The sequence below is a fragment of the Mandrillus leucophaeus genome, unplaced genomic scaffold, assembly GCF_000951045.1.
Source record: "Mandrillus leucophaeus isolate KB7577 unplaced genomic scaffold, Mleu.le_1.0 Scaffold471, whole genome shotgun sequence".
Lineage (NCBI taxonomy): Eukaryota > Metazoa > Chordata > Mammalia > Primates > Cercopithecidae > Mandrillus > Mandrillus leucophaeus.
The window spans coordinates 542,968-560,946 of record NW_012105043.1 but is presented as its reverse complement, the minus strand read 5'-3'; the positions used below and the strand labels follow the sequence as shown (position 1 = coordinate 560,946).

The following is a 17,979-nucleotide window of genomic DNA, read 5'->3' as shown; positions in this document are numbered from 1 at the left end:
ATATATCACTATGGGATGCTGTAATGTCAGAGGCCCTTGTCAACACATTGGCAAAACTCCCATCCTGTGGCTGCAGGAAAAGATGCACAACATTGCATCCAGTGTATGGACCTTGGACTTTGAGAATTCTGGCTTTGATAATTGATAACTTTAAAAAAAATCTTACGCAAGCAATGATACATACCTCTTTACCTGTGCAAGATAACTTTTAATCATGTAGCCACTATTCTAAATAGTTTCACTGTAGTCTCTTTCATCTTTTTTGTTGGTGGTGGTAATGATGAAGGTGATGGTAGTAGTAGCTACGGCTACTAAGCCTCTATTATGAGCCAGATGCCACAATTTACAGGTGAAGACATTAATTTCCAAAAGTAGAACCAGAATTTAGATAGTCTCTGGAGATACCTGCTACACAATGGGTGCACACCTGTGCCTATGTTTTCAATCTTGGAATCTTTCTATTGTACAGCTCCGTCTCCCTTTTTCCACCTCGGGATTAAAAAAGAAAAAAATTGTCTTTAGGATTTTCATGATTCAGCAGATTGTCCTGCTCTTAGAAAGTACACAGGTACTTCTTTTACCAGGCACTCTTCACCTGTGCAGGACGCAAATACCAGATTTTTCTGCCACCTCAGTTTTCCAAATATCTGAAGTTCATTGAGGTCCTTACAATAAAGAAGCTTCGTACTACCTCTCCTGGTCCAATCCACCAGAGATTCATTTAACCAAAACTAATTTGTCTAAGACAAACACAATTAAATCTGTTTCCCTAATAGCATCTTGAATTATAATCAGTTTTAGTGAAAATATTTATCATTTTCAGCACATTTCTCATATGATATGAGATATGGAAACCTTTTTACATATTCTTGCCCCTTTAAGTGACTTTTTCTGTTTTTCATATTTATCAAGACTCCCAAGCTTCATTTCAAGCTATCTAATTCCCGGGATTCAGACATCTGGACATGTCTTGTTGAGAAGAACTTATCAATGAAGTTGCTGAAATCTTGAAGATATCTCTTGGGAGAGAAATTATCCTAAAAGAAAAAGAAAAGTATCTTAATGCAGAGACTAAAGTACTAGACATTGGAGGAAAAACTAATTGTCTTTTTCACATTGAAATCCAAATAATAAAATACTGCTTATTTAGTTATCGCTATATGCAATTGTCTGTTAAGGTCAATCAAACAAGTAAGGATTGAGTAATAATGTGCTCAGTATGTGATTCATGCTATAAATGGATATGTATAAAACTTGATACTTGCTTTGTTTGTTTTTCATTCTTGTATATTCATTCAGAATAATGCCTGGTTTATGTTCATGATCAATAACTAATTGATAGATAAAATAGTCAATGAGTGAATGAATGAATGAATGAATATCCTGATGAATTTTTTAACTTTGTAAGAAATAAATTTTTATTTTTTTATTATCATACAGCATTTAAGAATAATAAAGCTGTGGTGAGATTTCAAATTTGAGATATCTATGGCAAGTTTATAAAAGTACATTGATCAAGATATAATTTTTAACATTAATATACACATTCCATAATCTCAATCCATTGAACATGAACACTGGCCTTTGTCATTGTTATTTTTTTCTCTCTACAATATTGCCTGACTCTGTAGAAGAGTGGTTCTCAGTTGGAGGTTGACCGTGTCCCCCAGGGGCATCTGGCAACATCTGGTATAATTGTGGGTGTCATGGGAGAGGGATGCTAACAGCATTCAGTGTGCAGTCCGGGGATGCTGCTCACCATCCTAGAATGCACAGGATGGACCCCCACACACAAGGATTTTATCCAGCCCAAATGTTAACATTGTCAAGGTTAAGCAACTCTTGTTGAGTGGGACTCCATTCCCATTTTATGAACACCTCTGTGCCCACTGTAATTCTGAAAACACAGACTTTGCTAATTGGCAAATACTATTTAAAAGAAGATTTAACCTAATCAATATCACTTATCAAAAGCAATGGCTGACTTTAAGTATCAACGTATTTCCAGAATGAATAAACCACACAATCAACTTAGAATGATACAAATTAGGGTTCATATCATTTAATTTTCCTTGAACCTGCTCTGGTAGTTTAATCTGTTAATATGAAAGTTAATTAGGACTGTTTTGAAGGAGCTAAGCAATATTTTCCTTTGCACATTTTTCTGAACTCTGAAAATTTAATGATACTTAAAGCACCTGGCAAATAAAAAGTGCTCTGCGAGTGCTCCGGAAATGTTTATTACAGCTTACTAAAAACACAGGGCTTCACTCATTTGTTCAAATTTTCCATAAGCATGTGTTGCACAGGTTACATTTTTATTTGCTCTCTCTTATTTTACAATAATCTCTCACAAATGTCGTTTGGAAACAGAACACATATACGGGGGTGTTATACAAAGTTATAAGTTATTTTTTTACACACAAGTTGTAAAGTATCAGCGTATGTAATACATTGATGATAGAGAACTAAATTTAAATGAAAAAAGTCATTGTAAGTTTGTTAAGTAGAGAAATTTTTCAGTAATCATTCACCTAGGTATTCACATTCTGTATATTTCCTCATGGTCAACAAACTGATTTGAATGATTTAATTTATCCCACCATTTAAAGAGAAAAGCCTCTGCAATAATTTGAAACCATGACGTTATCTTAATTTCACCATTGGCTGCTTTTTTTCAGAAGTTCTTTTATTTCTTCCTTTGACACGTGACAATAGCTTTTAATCTCATTGGAATCTGGATTCAGAGTTACATTCTTCCTCATAAACAAAATGTAATCCATTTCACGTTCACCTCAGATACCATCCGACTGAGCTTTGTAGTGAATTCGTGTTAAATAATTAAGTTCTTCTGAAGGAACCTCTTCCAAGGGAATTCTAGCTCAGCTTTCAGCCGCCTCTGTGCTGCTCGCTGCACTCCAAGGGCGTCATCTTCCTCAAGCTCACCTGGATTACTTAATGGATGACTACAACAAGTATTAGTAAAACAACCTGGAAAGGTAATCTCAGCATCTGACCTTTGCTGTAGCAGAAGTTTATTTTCAGTGTTGAAGAAGAAGACACTAAAAGCGCGATGCAATAATCCTTTCTCGATGTTCTCATTCAGGTGACAATTCTTCTTGGTCTCAGCCCCAATTTTATTGTCATTCTCATCAATAAGGATACACATCTCTGCCAGGAGTTGAACCTGTGGCTCATCGAGGTGGTGAGTGTTTATTTCAGGCATCATTACAAAATGTCTGATCTGTCCTGAGAGGCCTCCGGCCACGGATACTGCATCCTGATGAATTTATAGCTTGGTTGTGGAGGCAACACAAATGACATTAAGCAGCAGTCTTTTCAAAAGAAAGAATGCAATTTATTATTGAATTATGCATAGTGTAGTGGACTGAGTTAATACTTGGGTTCTATTTCTACTCTGCTTTTGACCTAGTCAGTGATCATGCATGTTACTAAAATAAGTGAAGCCTAACAGATTTCTAAGATGATTTAAAGTTGTAGCATATTTTTATTTGATAAAAATGAGTTCCGAAATATCTAAGATTTCTTAATTAGAAGAAGAGAGTAAAGATTCCAATAATAGAAAAAGGCTTCAGTGAAGAAATAATATTTGATTGGGGCAGGATTTTGATTGGATGGAAGAAGGGGAAACTAGTATCTATTTCCTTCTACATAGCAGATGCTTATGCACATACTATCTTTCAGTTTTACAATATTAAAAAAGAGGTAGCACACTATTTGTATAGATAAAGGAACTAGGATGAGAAAAGAAACCAACATCACCAGTTGAGAGTACAGAAATCAGGATTAGAGGCAGTACAGTCACATTTGTTAATTAAAAAATGGTCAAAAGACCTTAACAGATACCTCACCAAAGAAGATATCAGATGTCAATAAGCATAGAAAAGATGCTTCACATCATATGCCATCAGGGAAATGCAAATAGAAACAACAATGAGATACCACTACATATCTATTAGAATGGCAAAAATCCAGAACACTGGCAACACCAGATGCTGGCAAGGATGTGGAACAACAGAAAATCTCATTTATTGCTGGTGGGAATACAAAATGGTATACTCACTTTGAAATGAATTCTGACGGTTTCTTATAAAGCTAAACTACTCTTCTTGTACAATCTATCATTCACTCTTCTTGGTATTTATCCAAATGACCTGAAAGTATGTTCACACAAAAACTTTCATGTGGATGTTTATAGCAGCTTTATTATTTATAATTGCAAAACTTGGAAGCAACAAGTTGTCCTTCAGTAAGTTAATAGATAAACAAACTGTGGCACGTCCAGACAATGGAATATATTCACCACCAAAGAAAAGGAGCCATAAAGTCATAAAAAGACATAAGGAAACCATTAAATGTTGAGTGGAGGGAACCAATGAGAAAAGGCTACATACTGCATTATTCCACTGTATGGAACAGGTAAAACTTCTGAAAAAGGTGAAACTATGGAAACGGTAAAAAGATCATTGGTTGCCAGGGACTGGAGGGAGGGTTGAATAGGTAACACACAGAAGAATTTTAGGGCAATGAAATTACTGTGTATGATACTACATTGAGGAATACACATCAGTATGTATTTGTCCAGACCCACAGAATCTACATCAAGAGTGGACTCTCATGTAAACTCTGAACCCTAGTTGATAATAATTTATCAATGCAAGTCATCAATTTTAACACATATACCACTCTGGTGAGGAATGATGTGTGTGTCGGGGGAAGGAGCACATGGGAAGTCTCTGAACCTTCCTCTTAATTTCTTAGGAACCTAAAACTGCTTTAAAGAGATAAAGTAAAAACAACAACAACAAGAAAACCCAAGATATTCTCAGAGAGATAACTGAGGCTAATGGTAAAAAGAAACAGTAACAAGAATTCATGAAGAAGAACCCTTAGAAGATAATGGGTGTAAAACCCGTAATTATCACCATCAGTCAGTGGATGAACTGAATCACAGAATTAATACAGCTGAAATGTGGTGCAGCAAGTGGGATTATCTTGTCAGGGGACTCTCCTGGAAGACAAGGGTAAGAAATAAGGATTTGGAAAACTGAGAACAGTTAAAAGATACAGAGAGTGAAATTAATGTGTCAGTATCTGCCTTAAAAAGGCACAGATGAAGAAAAAGTAGATGAAAGGAGAGAAATAATGCCTTAACACTTCCGTGAATCACAGAAAGGTTTAAGAGGTTCTTGAAAGTGTTCATTAAGAGCCACCAAGCAATCCCAGATGTAGGCACATTGTAGTTAGACATTGGAGGAAGTACCTGTGGAAGACATTTTGGTTGGCTAAACATATCTCTTTCTTCCTTCTTGTTAACGTTAAATTATATATATTACAGAATTTGGCTAAGCAAATACTCATTTTACTCACTTCTCTTGTAGCTAGAGGAGGATATACAAGGGAGTCCTGGCTAATGAGATATAAGCATATGCCTGCTGTGGGGCTTCTCAAAAAGTTTCAACTGGTAAAAGGGGAAGAATTGAACACAGAAGTGGTGTCAAGAGGTATGGGAGCCACTTTGCAAAGAAGAGGAAGCAAAAAGAGAATAGCAGAAATGTTGACCCTGATATTGTTAAACTGATGAGTTATTGCCAGTAGCCCCTTAAACGCAAAGCATCTTTTTAGATGAGAAAAAAAAAAAGTAAGTCATTATCAATTGGATTTATGATATCTCCACCCAGACCATTTCAAACTAATAGAGTAATCCAGTAAGGAAAAAGATGAACACAGAAGGTGGGAACATATAATTTGGTAAGGTTTATTTTCTAAATAAAAAATGACTACAACACAAATAAATAAAGAATAATCCACAGATAAAATTACGGAATGGTACTAACCTGACAGAGATGAATGGTGGGAGGGAGAAGGAAAAGATCAGAGGCAAGTTGAAATGAAAAAAAAATAGAGAGTAAGTAGTAAATATAAAATAAAATGCAGAAATACGTATCTGGCTATTAGTGTTACAATAAATGTTTATTAACTCAAGATTATCTCAAAGATTAAGAGATATTTCTAAGTATGATTAAAAACAGCAATATTTATCTAAAAGTGATATCTAAAACAAAGGAATATAAGTAGAGTAATAATGAAAAAAATAGCTTAAGATATAGTAGGTAAATGCAACCTTCTCCCCCCAACAGTCAGATTAATGGTTTTAATATTGAATTTAAGGCCAAAAGGAATCATAAAGGACAATGAGGGCACTTGTAATAGGAATAATAGGCATAATAATCATGAACATTTACATACCTAGTACTATGTATTCAGAACAATAACCTGTGACTATGGAGAAAAATAGATAAATCAACAATTCTAACAGGGGAATTTAACACACAAACCTCAGAAACAGTTAAATCAAGCAGATTAAAAATATACATAATTATTGAGCTTAAATGAATAGATACATAGAAGTTTGTAGACTCAAACAGAAGATAGAAATTCTTTTTATGGACAAAGAACAGTTACGCAAATGGACCAGATACTGGTCACAGAGAAAGGCCTCAGTATAATCAAATTATTTAATACCATATAGACTCACATTAAAATGCAATACAATTAGAAATAAGTCCAAGGAAAAGCTAAAACCATCCCATATGGCTGAATACTAAGTAACATTTTGCTAAATGGCTTTTATTTAAAAATCATAAAAGAAATTATGGAATTCTTAGAGCTAATGCACATACTATTTGACTATAGGCCAATACTTGCAGGATAAATGTCTGGTTTTACTTAAAGAGACATGTATAGATTTAAATACAACACAAAACAAGCAGAACAAAAAATAAATGGGATTAATATTCAAATCACGAAGCTAGAAAAAAATTAATCAGAGCCAAATGTATAAGGACAGAAATAATGATTACATAGGTACAAATTTTAAAAACAAAGAATAACAAAAATCCAGTAGAGAGGCTAAATAAAACAAAACTCAGTTATTTGAGTAAAATAAGACACACAACTTCTAGTAAACCTGATCAAGGGTAAAGACAGAAGATGTAAATACTACAAAATGCATATAGATAGAGGATTTAGCACAGTTATAATAAAGAACAAGAACCATGAGGCTATAATCACTAACTTTCCCTCAACTTGAAAATCTTGAAGGATTTATTTATGAAAGCACAAATTTTGCATGAGAATAATGACATTACTTGAATATTCTAATAACTACTAGAGAAAATTTAAATGTTAGCTAAAAACCTGCTTCCTCATTTCTCTTTTTTCCCACAGAAAGGCAATGGATCAGCAGTTGAAAAGGGAGTACTGTGAAATTTTCAAGGCACAGAAACTTATGATCACAAATAAGTTAATCCAAAACACGAAGTAGAAAAGGAAAACTGGACAGCTCTCAGTGAAACTGGTATAAGTTTTGACTTCTTCTCCTGCTGCCTCTAGGTAGGGCCAACCCTCCTGGGTTTTAAAAAAAGCAGAAAGAACAGCCTGAGCTTCAGGTTGTCTGGATTTCTTCCATCACCACTCACTTCACAGACTCTTTTTTCTTTTCCAAGCAAGGAGGCCAATTAGTTGGTGGAACAGCTAAGGCAACACTATACAATTACCTGGTTTGTATCCTTCACTGACTCTGATTAGAGTCAGTGGAGGGATCAATTATCATATAGTATAATACTTAAGATGTCTTAAAATATGTAGGTTAATATTTAAATTTTTAGATAAAATTTAGAAGAAACATGTTTACATTATTCTCTCTTTTCATTCTATCAAGTTTTTCTCTAATAACCTACTTTGGGATGCTCCAACGACCTTCGGAAAATATTAGGCCAATACTTCCAAGTTTTTCTATTATCAGGTCACTGTAATATGGGAATAAGTTAGGGAGCCTAGGCTATCTTTGTGCCTGTGCAGTCCTTTCTTTGATATATGTTTTACAACAGTTGGTTTTCTTCCAAGAGTGTAGAAGGATTGTATTATTACTATAACTATTGTTATTTAAATTGAGCTTATATAAAAGCTAGATTTTCTCTCCTTTTTTTCTTGTAATAAGATTTGACATGTTAAGCTAACCTGTTCTTCACTGTCTTCTAATTTGGTTCTATTTCTCAGAGAAGCCTTTTTAGGTAGATTTTTTTTTTTTTTTTTGGTATCTGTCTACTTGTTTTAAAACAGCAATGAGACAATGGTTATATTTTACTTAATCCTTCACTAACCCTGGTCTTTAAACCAGAAAATGGTAGTTCAAGTATACAAAAATATAGGCTGACTTCACATGTAAACAAAAATGTGAGAATCCTTTAAAAGTGTTGAGCTTAACAAATCTAAGACTTTATTTCTCTTTACTTCTTTTATATATATTTAATTGCTTATTTAAAGTATATCATGATCAAATAGAGTTTGTACCAGGAACCAAAGAATATTTTCACACATGTACAAGATAGTTCATGGCCCTTTGGAAATAGAATCTCATAATTATTTCAGTAAATATACCAGAAGACATTCTTAGTAAGGTAGGGTTGGTAGGAAACTTTCTTAGCCTGATATAAAAAAATATTACCAAAAAAGGTAGAATAAATATGTAATACGGTATATTTATATGCATTTTTGTTAAGTTTAGAAATAATGTGTATATATGATAGCACTGCTATGTTGCATATATGTTTGGAACTGGCAAACATAAGACAAGAAAAACAAGTAGTAGGTATGAAAGAACAGAGAGAAAGAATTAAAATTACTGTTATTTCCAGGTTAGCTTCATAGCAAACTGGGGAGTACACATCTGGGTGAGTCTGCATACGTGTTTTTTTTTCTCTGTGGAGGCAGTTTGCATAGCTGACCTTTTGAGAACTGACTGAGCAGGTCCGAGCCAGCTCAATGCAGGAAGAGACTCAATGCAGATCCAGTTGCTGATTTTCAGAGGCCCCCTTTCTAAAAACATGACTGCCTCTATCAGAGCTTCCTTTTAAATGTAGTGATAATGGTTCCTTGTCTTTTGTCTCTATCAATGTGTAGAGTGTTGCAGGGAGCAAGGTCTTTTTCTATTGGAACACTGGTCATGGCCCATGCAATCCAAATTTGCACTGCCTAAGCTAGGGAATAATGGGAGTTCACAAGATTGTGAGTTTTCCCTCAATTATATCTGCACCACGTGGTACTAATAGTCTATGTCTGTAACTCCTAGGCATAACACAAAAGCAAACTTGCTAATAAATTATTATAACTAATGAAATAGTCTGTCCATTTGCTGGTACAAAATCAACTTACAAAATCAAAATCACTAAATAACAGTGAAAAATAATGGTTAGCAAAATATTTCCCCAAATAACAAGAACTATAAATATTCAGTGTCACTCAACAAAGAAGGTACAAGAAAAGGTAAGACATACCCTTATGATATAACACAGAAAGTCAACTTCTATTTACCCAAGAGAAATGAAAACCTAAGTCTATACAAAGACTTGTATAAACTGCTCACAGTAGCCTTGTGTATAATGGCCCAAAACGTGGAAGCAGCCCAAATGTTCATCAACAGGTGAATGGATAAATTCCGTGTGGTATATTCATTCAGTGGTATACTACTCAACAATAAAAACAATAAATTACTGATACACTAAAAACATAGATGACTCTCAAAAATATTTTGTGCAGAAAAGCCCAGACACCACAGAGTAAAGAGACTATGATTCCATGTGTATACAACCCAAGAAGAGACAGATCTAATTTGTAGTGTCAGAAAGCACATCAGTGGCTACCTGGAGATTACTTTGAGCCAACCCCTGGCAGAGCACCAGACATCCACTTGATCAAAGTTGTTTGGCTTCCATTCATTCTTAGGCAGGGTCCCTTCACCCACATCTCTGCTCTAAGGTGGAGAATGTCCTAATTCAGTGGGTCCCAATTATTGGTTCATAAACTAGTGTGTGTGAACTGAGAAGAAAAATATCAGATATGGAAAGTTTTTTGAAGTATAAAATTTATTCACCTGTAAGTGACTATCATTATTATGAAATTTTCTCCATGTAATATGGTGTTAAAATATTCATTTATTTTATATAATGATGACAGTCAGTGATGAAGTTGAATTTTTAATTGCCTTTCTTGGCAAAACAAACATTTGACAAATCTGGGTATTAAAGAAAGAAGAGGAAGAGGAGAAAAGGAATGTAGGAGAATGGCATATTCTATTTTGAGCTAGAAAAGGATATCTTTTTAAAAAAAATCCATAAAAGCACAGGCATAAAAATAACAATAAAGAAACAAAATAACAAAAATAAACAGAAACTTCATTAGGGAATTTGACTGAATCGAAAGAAGAGTTTTATATCCAATAAAACATATTATAGGAAGCTTTAACATGGAATTTACAAGAGTGAGAACTGTTTAATATTTAAAATACATTAAAAAACACATGCTATTCACCAAATAAAAGGACTGAAAATTTATAAAACTGAGTACAGTAGTTGAATGGAAATTCATGTGAATGGTAATACATATGTAAACTGATTCTCAAACTCACTGCTAAGTACATAAATAAAAATTAAAATTAAAACTATAAAATATTACTTTATAATCACCAAATTAGCAGAAGTTAGAAGGCAGGAAAATATGTCGAAAGGAAGGGGGATCCATACACACAGCTAGTGGGAATCTAAAATACTACAGTGATGCTGGAGAGAAGCTGAAATTACCTAGTAAAATAAGCATAGCTTGATGCTACAACTCAGCTCATGAAAAATCATAGGACTTTGTGGAGGATTTTCACAGCAGCGTTGCTTATGATAGCAGGAAACCTGATGGAATGACCAAGTAAAAGGAGGTGTATGTATATGTCAGAATGTTGGCATACTACGAACCATTAGCAACAATGAGCTAGATTTACATTTGACAGCATGGAATAATCTAATCTCAAAAACACTAGCAAGAATGAAAATAGCAAGAAACAAGATACTACCGCTATCATTTATGCAAATTAAAAGCACATATAAAATACACTCTAATTTTCAAGGAACCAATGTAGTTAAATAACCACTTAGATGGAAGGTTGGAAGGGTGAAAAGGAGGGAGAACTATAAAAGGGGCAATATACTAAAATAAAGATAAAATGAGATAAAAGAGTTGTTAACATATTGATGATGAAAGTATGATGAATGGAAAAGCGTGAGTAATCTTACATACTCTACATTTTAAAAATTAAGTAAACCACAATGAATCAGTATCCAAGGGTTCATGTGGGAAGAGGAGAGAGTGAGCTAATGACCAAGAATCACTTCAATCAATCCTTCATTCAATCAAATGCTTTTGTATGTCACAACACAGTGCTGTGTGTTGGTATGTTGCTTACCATTAAGTGTGCTCTTATATTTTTTAAACATTCTCACTTTTCTAAATTTTTCCTTAGATAGTAAACTCCTGCAAAGCAGATTGTTTGGTTCTTCTTCCTCCATGGTGCCTGGCCCATCATTCTGCAGATATTAGGTAGGCACTCGTTAATATTTTGCTCCTTTGATTACTATAACTGAAAAACTGGGATTCTATAGGATGTGGCCCCTTAAAATATCTGTAAGTGATTGAAAAAATGTATTCAAGTTGCTGTAGTTTCTATGATCCTTATCAAATATATATTCTTACCAGCTTATATATTGCTGCCAGCTTATTTTGCATTTTGCTTGTGAGAGGATATTCCCTGTGCTATGTGTTACTGCTGCTTTGTTGCATAGTGACACACTTTCGGTCCTAATAGATTCTCTTGCAAGAGTTTCAGATGTCATTTGGAACATGAGAAATAATTGCTTGTGGGCTATTTCTCTCACAGAACCTCTTTCCCTCTCCTTGTCACATGCTGACTCCCGTTTTTCCAACATGTTCTGGATGTTTTATTTCTATTCTTCCACATAGAATGTGTTCTAGAAGCACTCATTCTAGTAGTAGGGGGCAATATAATGAAAGGAAAACTGTTTCTCTATTCACAACACCTCTTACACCCAATATATAGGGATTTTCCCCCCTGCAGTAACCCATTTCCCAACTCTCTGGTTGTCAATTTGATATTCTATAATATAATTCAATTCTGACATTAACTATCGGCTTAAGGGGGCCCTTCAGACCCGAGTAGCAAATAATGAACTCCTAGGGTATCCACACTTCTGTCCAACTTGGCTACAAAGCCAAGAATTCCCACAACCTTTCCCCCATCAAAGTTCAATAATTTATTGAAAGGACTCACAAAACACAATATTTGCTAATGCTTACTAGTTTTATGAAGGAAATGGGAAAGGATACAGATGAGCAGTCAGGTGAAGAGATACATGGTGTGAGGTCTGGAAGAGTCTCATGTTCAGGAGCTTCCGTCGCTGTGGAGTTGCGGTGCCCCTAGGATGTGTGCATCCCAGCACAGGGATGTGTTCACCAACCTGGAAGCTCTTCACATTTGGTAGTTTAGGAATTTTTAACGGAGACTTCATCACATAATGTACATACACATAATTCGATTATAAATATTCATATTTTTGAAGATGCCTTTTTAAGCCTATTTACTGCTCACCGCAGTGAAGAAACTTCTCAGCGTCCAGTGCGGCACGGTGGCTCACGCCTGTAATCCTAGCACTTTGGAAGGCCAAGGCAGGTGGATCACCTGAGATCAGGAGTTTGAGACCAGCCTGGCCAACATAGTGAAACCTCACCTCTACTACAAATACAAAAATTAGCCAGACATGGTGGTGCACACCTCTAATTCCAGCTACTCATGAGACTGAGGCAGAAAAAAATCGCTTGAAACCCAGGAGGTGGAGGTTGCAGTGAGCCAAGATCACGCTACTGCACTCTGGCCTGGGTGACAGAGAGAGACTCCATCTCCTAAAAAAAAAAAAAAAAAAAAAGTTTATCAGGATGTCTTCTGCAGACCACCTACTGCAGCTGGAGAATCCTGGGCATGCCACATCAAAGTCTGTGGAGATGTGTCTTGGGAATGGGTCTTTATAACAAGCATCCTAGGTTCTTGTGCATGCTAGCATTGTAAAATCATCATGCCTAAAGAAGCTTAAGGAAAATTGTTCTGCTGTGCTACGGAAAATTTGTTAATTCACACCTGAGGTGGTACAAGCCAGCTCTCAGGAGATTAGCAACAGGAACAGGGAAAAACAGATAGATACAAATAACATTTTGAAGGTAAACTATATTGACCTATTGCCTATATGTGGAGCATTTAGGAAGAGAATAGATCTTAGAGTCAATGAATATTTTTGAATATTTCAATGAATTAATTCTCTTAATGAACTATTTAGTTGCTTGACTGCCTCCATTCTCCCATGCCCTAAATTTTCAGCTCTATTGAGGGTAAGCAGTTTGTTTGAAGTCAAGCATTTATATAATGTTAAACTCTAAAATCGAAACCACGCTTTTTGATGGTAGGGTCAATAGTCTTGCTATCTAACCATAACTTCTATGTTGAGAAGGTTTTAAGTCTGAGTGACTAAGAAAATTGGTCTGCCATTCAATACTTTGTTGAAGATCATCTGTGTGTAAGGCAACAGTGTTCTGTGCTGAGTGCTGGGATTCCAGTGGTGAACACAGTAAACATGCTACCTCCTCCCTGTGGTGCTCACTCTCTGTTTGATAAGATGGTAATGCTAATAACAGTAAAAGCCTTTTGGAAAGGGAAGTTGGTGCAATAATGAGAATATGACATTTTTGGAATGAATATTGGACATGCTGAATTGGTCTGTAGTTCAGGTGCATCCAAATTGCCTAGTTCTCCTTTTAAACCATATGTGCATGTTCCTTTATGTGTATGTATAGGTTAAGGAAGCCTCTCTGTCTTTTCAGATAAGGGAGAGAGAGAAAAGTCAATAGTGAAGAGAAAGTTTATCACATTCGTGAGAAACATCCTTCCTGAGCTCGCAGCAAAGTGATCACTGGCCTGTGGAGAAGAATGTAAAGTTGTTTCACCAGATGGAACAAAGTTACAGGTTTTAGACAGGATTTTTAATACCAGTGAGGTATATCTCTCTTCTATAAAATGTACTTGTCTCTATGATGGGTTATTTTTTTAGATTCTTCCATCCTTTGGAAAAAGGCAAAATATAAAGGCAGTGTGGGCTGTTCACAGCATAAACTCTGTAAATTGGTCATTAGCCAACTTTCCTCATAGAGATGGGCACCTTGTGTCAAAAACAGGAAAATAAATTTACTTGGACAGGCTTTGGATGATTTTCAGCATGAAAACTGATATCCATGGACTGGAAATGAATTTACTCTCTAAATATTTGCAGTCATGAAATAGTTTAGATGAAAATGCTCTCTGATGATTCAAAAGTAGAACACTGAGAAATAATAAAATTAGAATCATTTTAGAGAATTCAAGAAGATGTATTGTATAAAGTACCAGTGGGTAGAAGTGGACACAACTCTGACAGTGACTGCTTGAATATACTTCTAAGAGAGTTTTCTATCTTTTGAAGAAAACTTTCATGTTTAGGGAGAGGCTTAGGTTTTTTTTGTTTTTTTTTTTTTTTTTTTCAATTTCTCACATGATATGATCTATTTTTTTCCTCTTTCCTTAAATAAGGAAGAATAAACATAAAGAAAAAGTTTGGGTCAGGTATGGTGGCTCACGCCTGTAATCCCAGCACTTTGGGAGGCAGAGATGGGGGATCACGAGGTCAGGAGATCAAGACCATCCTGGCTAACACGGTGAAACCCCATCTCTACTAAAAATACAAAAAAAAAAAAAAATTAGTGGGGCGTGGTGGTGGGTGCCTGTGGTCCCAGCTACTCAGGAGGCTGAGACAGGAGAATGGCCTGAAACCGGGAGGTGGAGCTTGCAGTGAGCTGAGATTGTACTACTGCACTCCAGCCTGGGGGACAGAGTGAGACTCCTTCTCAAAAAAGGAAAAGTTTGAAAACTATAATATTTACTAATTTATTAATAGCAAAAAAGTCTTAATACCTTTTTACCATTCTAAGTTTTGAATAATTAAAATGTAAAAAAGCTATGAAATTAAGTTGTATATAATTGTAGAGGGAAAAAAGGTTTATATTTTGACATGTCTTGGTTGTGTCCGCACGCAAATCTCATCTTAAATTCCCACGTGTTGTGGGAGGGACCTGGTGGGAGGTAATTGAATCATGGGGGCAAGTCTTTCCCATGCTGTTCTCATGACAGTGAGTAAATCTCAGGAGATCTGATGGATATTATAAGGTGGAGTTTTCCTACACAAGCTCTCTCTTAGCCTGCTGCCATCCACATAGATGTGACTTTCCACCATGATTGTGAGGCCTCCCAGCCATGTGGAGCTGTAAGTCCAAATAAACGTCTTTCTTTTGTACATTGCCCAGTCTAAGGTATGCCTTTATCAGCAGCATGAAAATGGACTAATATGTATTTCTTCTTGGATTATAACTTGAATTTAAAACTAAAATGAAAGAAGAAAAAGGAAGAGGAGGAGGGGGAGAGGAATATCTTGATAGATTTTTCTAAATTTTTTTTTGAATTTTTGTTTTATTAATTTAGAGAACACAGAGAGCCGTCATTTAATTAGAATTGTTCTACTGTGATTCTTATTTTGTCTATACAGAAATAGACTTTATCTGCTATTGTTAATTTGATTTAGAAGGTTTTCTTATATTTGGGCATGATATTGATACAGGTTATAATTCTCTAAGAGAAAAAAAAACACTCAAAGGAGATGAAAGTAACTCAAATGCTTGTACAGTCACTAGATATTTTGAAACCCACTTTTTATATTTCTTAATTATTAGTATTTATTTATGAGAATACTTTTCTGTTTACTGATTGCTATGAATCCTGACAGCTTCACGAATTACAAGCTCCCTTAGGCATGACATAATAACTTTGGTTAGCAAATTGCAGTATTCCTACAGAGTTTTCTGGATTTGCCTCATAAACGTGCTATTCAACAAATTCTTGAACTAAAGGATTTTTCCTAAGAAAAGAACTTTTAACATTTTAAGAGAGCTATGACCAAATTGTTCATGGTCATAAGTCCCTAAAGAGTCCTCATTAATAACTAGGTAAATGGAACCTCAATGCTACAGCTTAAAGATCAGAAACTTTGAGCAGACACTTAGAAAGAACTTCATTATTTGTGAGTTCGCAGGGGGAAATTATATACCTCTTCATTTTATTCTGTACCCTAGAGCCCTAATCACTAGTGAGAATAGTATACTCCATGGATTTACCAATATTTAACAATATTTCTCAGAATGAGTTTGCAAATTTAGTGAGAAATACCCAAGAGTGCTGCTTAAACATACGTATAGTTCTCTTATGAAATCACTTAGCAAAGACTTGTTATGCTCTGATTAGCTTATTAGTTTATTCTGGATCTGATAGAGAGTTTTGGGGCATTGTCTGTCAACTTGCTAGGAATTAGGACAGCAAATGCTTTCAAATTGTCTTTGCTCATTTAACCATGTCTCTGCAGATGTTCACTATTTTAACATGTCTTTTCTTTGGAAACTGTACTCTATGTACACTATAATCATTTAGAGATGTACAATTTTGAATTAAGGTAGAAGTTTATAAGTAGATTAAAATGCTTAGGCATACTTCCTGCTCAAATGGGTCCCATCCTGCATATCAATACATGACTCATTCTGAGTGTCAAAAGATCATTTCGGGTTAGTTTGTTCATGCTGTCATAATAAAAAATTCCACAGTACATAGTATATGAAGGCAGTCCATAATGATAGTTTAGCTTGTACTTAGGTTATTTACACATGATGATAAATGACTTTTTTGTATAAGAATGGAAATATGAGAGAGCTGTTCCTTTAAGGATTGAATAATGTAAAATAATTATGGAGAAACATTCGTGGTGTTTTCAAGAAGTGCAATGTGAAACTTGACTCTTCTTATTTTCTTTACCCAACTATATTCTACTCCTGCTACTTTCATATGAATGAGTTAGTGAGGTGGCAAAATAGTGCAGTAAAAAATATATTAGATTTTCAAGAGAGATATAGGGTTGTAGCACTGGAAAACTCCAAGCGGTGCCGTTTGTATAATAGGCTCTGTGAGTGGCATTCCTGGAGTTGTGCAGTACACAACATGGGCGACTATATGCAGTTGCCCTGAGCTAGACCAATGTTAGAGACCTGATTAAATAGCATTGGGCAAAGTTAGTAGCTTTCTCTGAGACTTCTGCTTGTCTCTAAAATGAAGTTAATTTTACCTATCACATATGGGTCTTTTGTGAATTAAATGAGGTTTTACAAGGGTTTATTTCCATAACAATACTAGAATAGTACCAAGTGCACAGTAGATGCTTAATAACTGTTAGCCTTGAAAGTAGGCAGATGAGATGAACTCTAGTAAGAGTTTAAAAAGAGAGAAAAAGATCATGTTAACTTAGAGGTCTAAAACTTAAAATAAAGACTATTGTTTTAAATTATCTAGAAAAGGTTTTTTCATAATTAGCAATGCTACACACATGTACTCATGCACACACATGTTCAAATCTAGGCACACATATACTAGCACATGTGCACACACAGACACACACCCTCCAAATTTGGGATACCTAATTGGAAGATGCTAATTTTGCATCATATAAATTTTACACATTTATAAGAAAATATAAAGTAGACATCATGAATTGTTATCTAGAAAAATATTACCACAAAAAGGTAGAAGTAATTATTATATTGAATTACACAATTTGATATAATAAAATATAAGTGTAACGACAATTACTACAGCTCTCAATCTTCAATAATTTGTGAAGAATCCAGCCTCAAATGCAATGAAGCTTTATAAAATTTGTGATTACAGAGTGTAAAATATAACAGATGCTACAATATTTAGATGCCTGCTGGCATTTACCTTTTCCTCTGCACAGTTCATTTCAACTGTATGAAAATTTTATGTGTTACATAAAAGTAGAGAAAAAGAAAGTGATTTGCAAAATAACCACATGAGAATTGATGGTGTGTTTTCAGCAATGTGGTATTTGATTCTTTGGATCAGATGAACTATGCAAGAAAGTA

General features: G+C 35.0%; 1 pseudogene; it reads right to left on the bottom strand.

The window, feature by feature from the left end:
* Positions 1-2,542: 2,542 nt before the first annotated feature.
* Positions 2,543-8,146, bottom strand: LOC105550224 (annotated as a pseudogene).
* Positions 8,147-17,979: the final 9,833 nt, after the last annotated feature.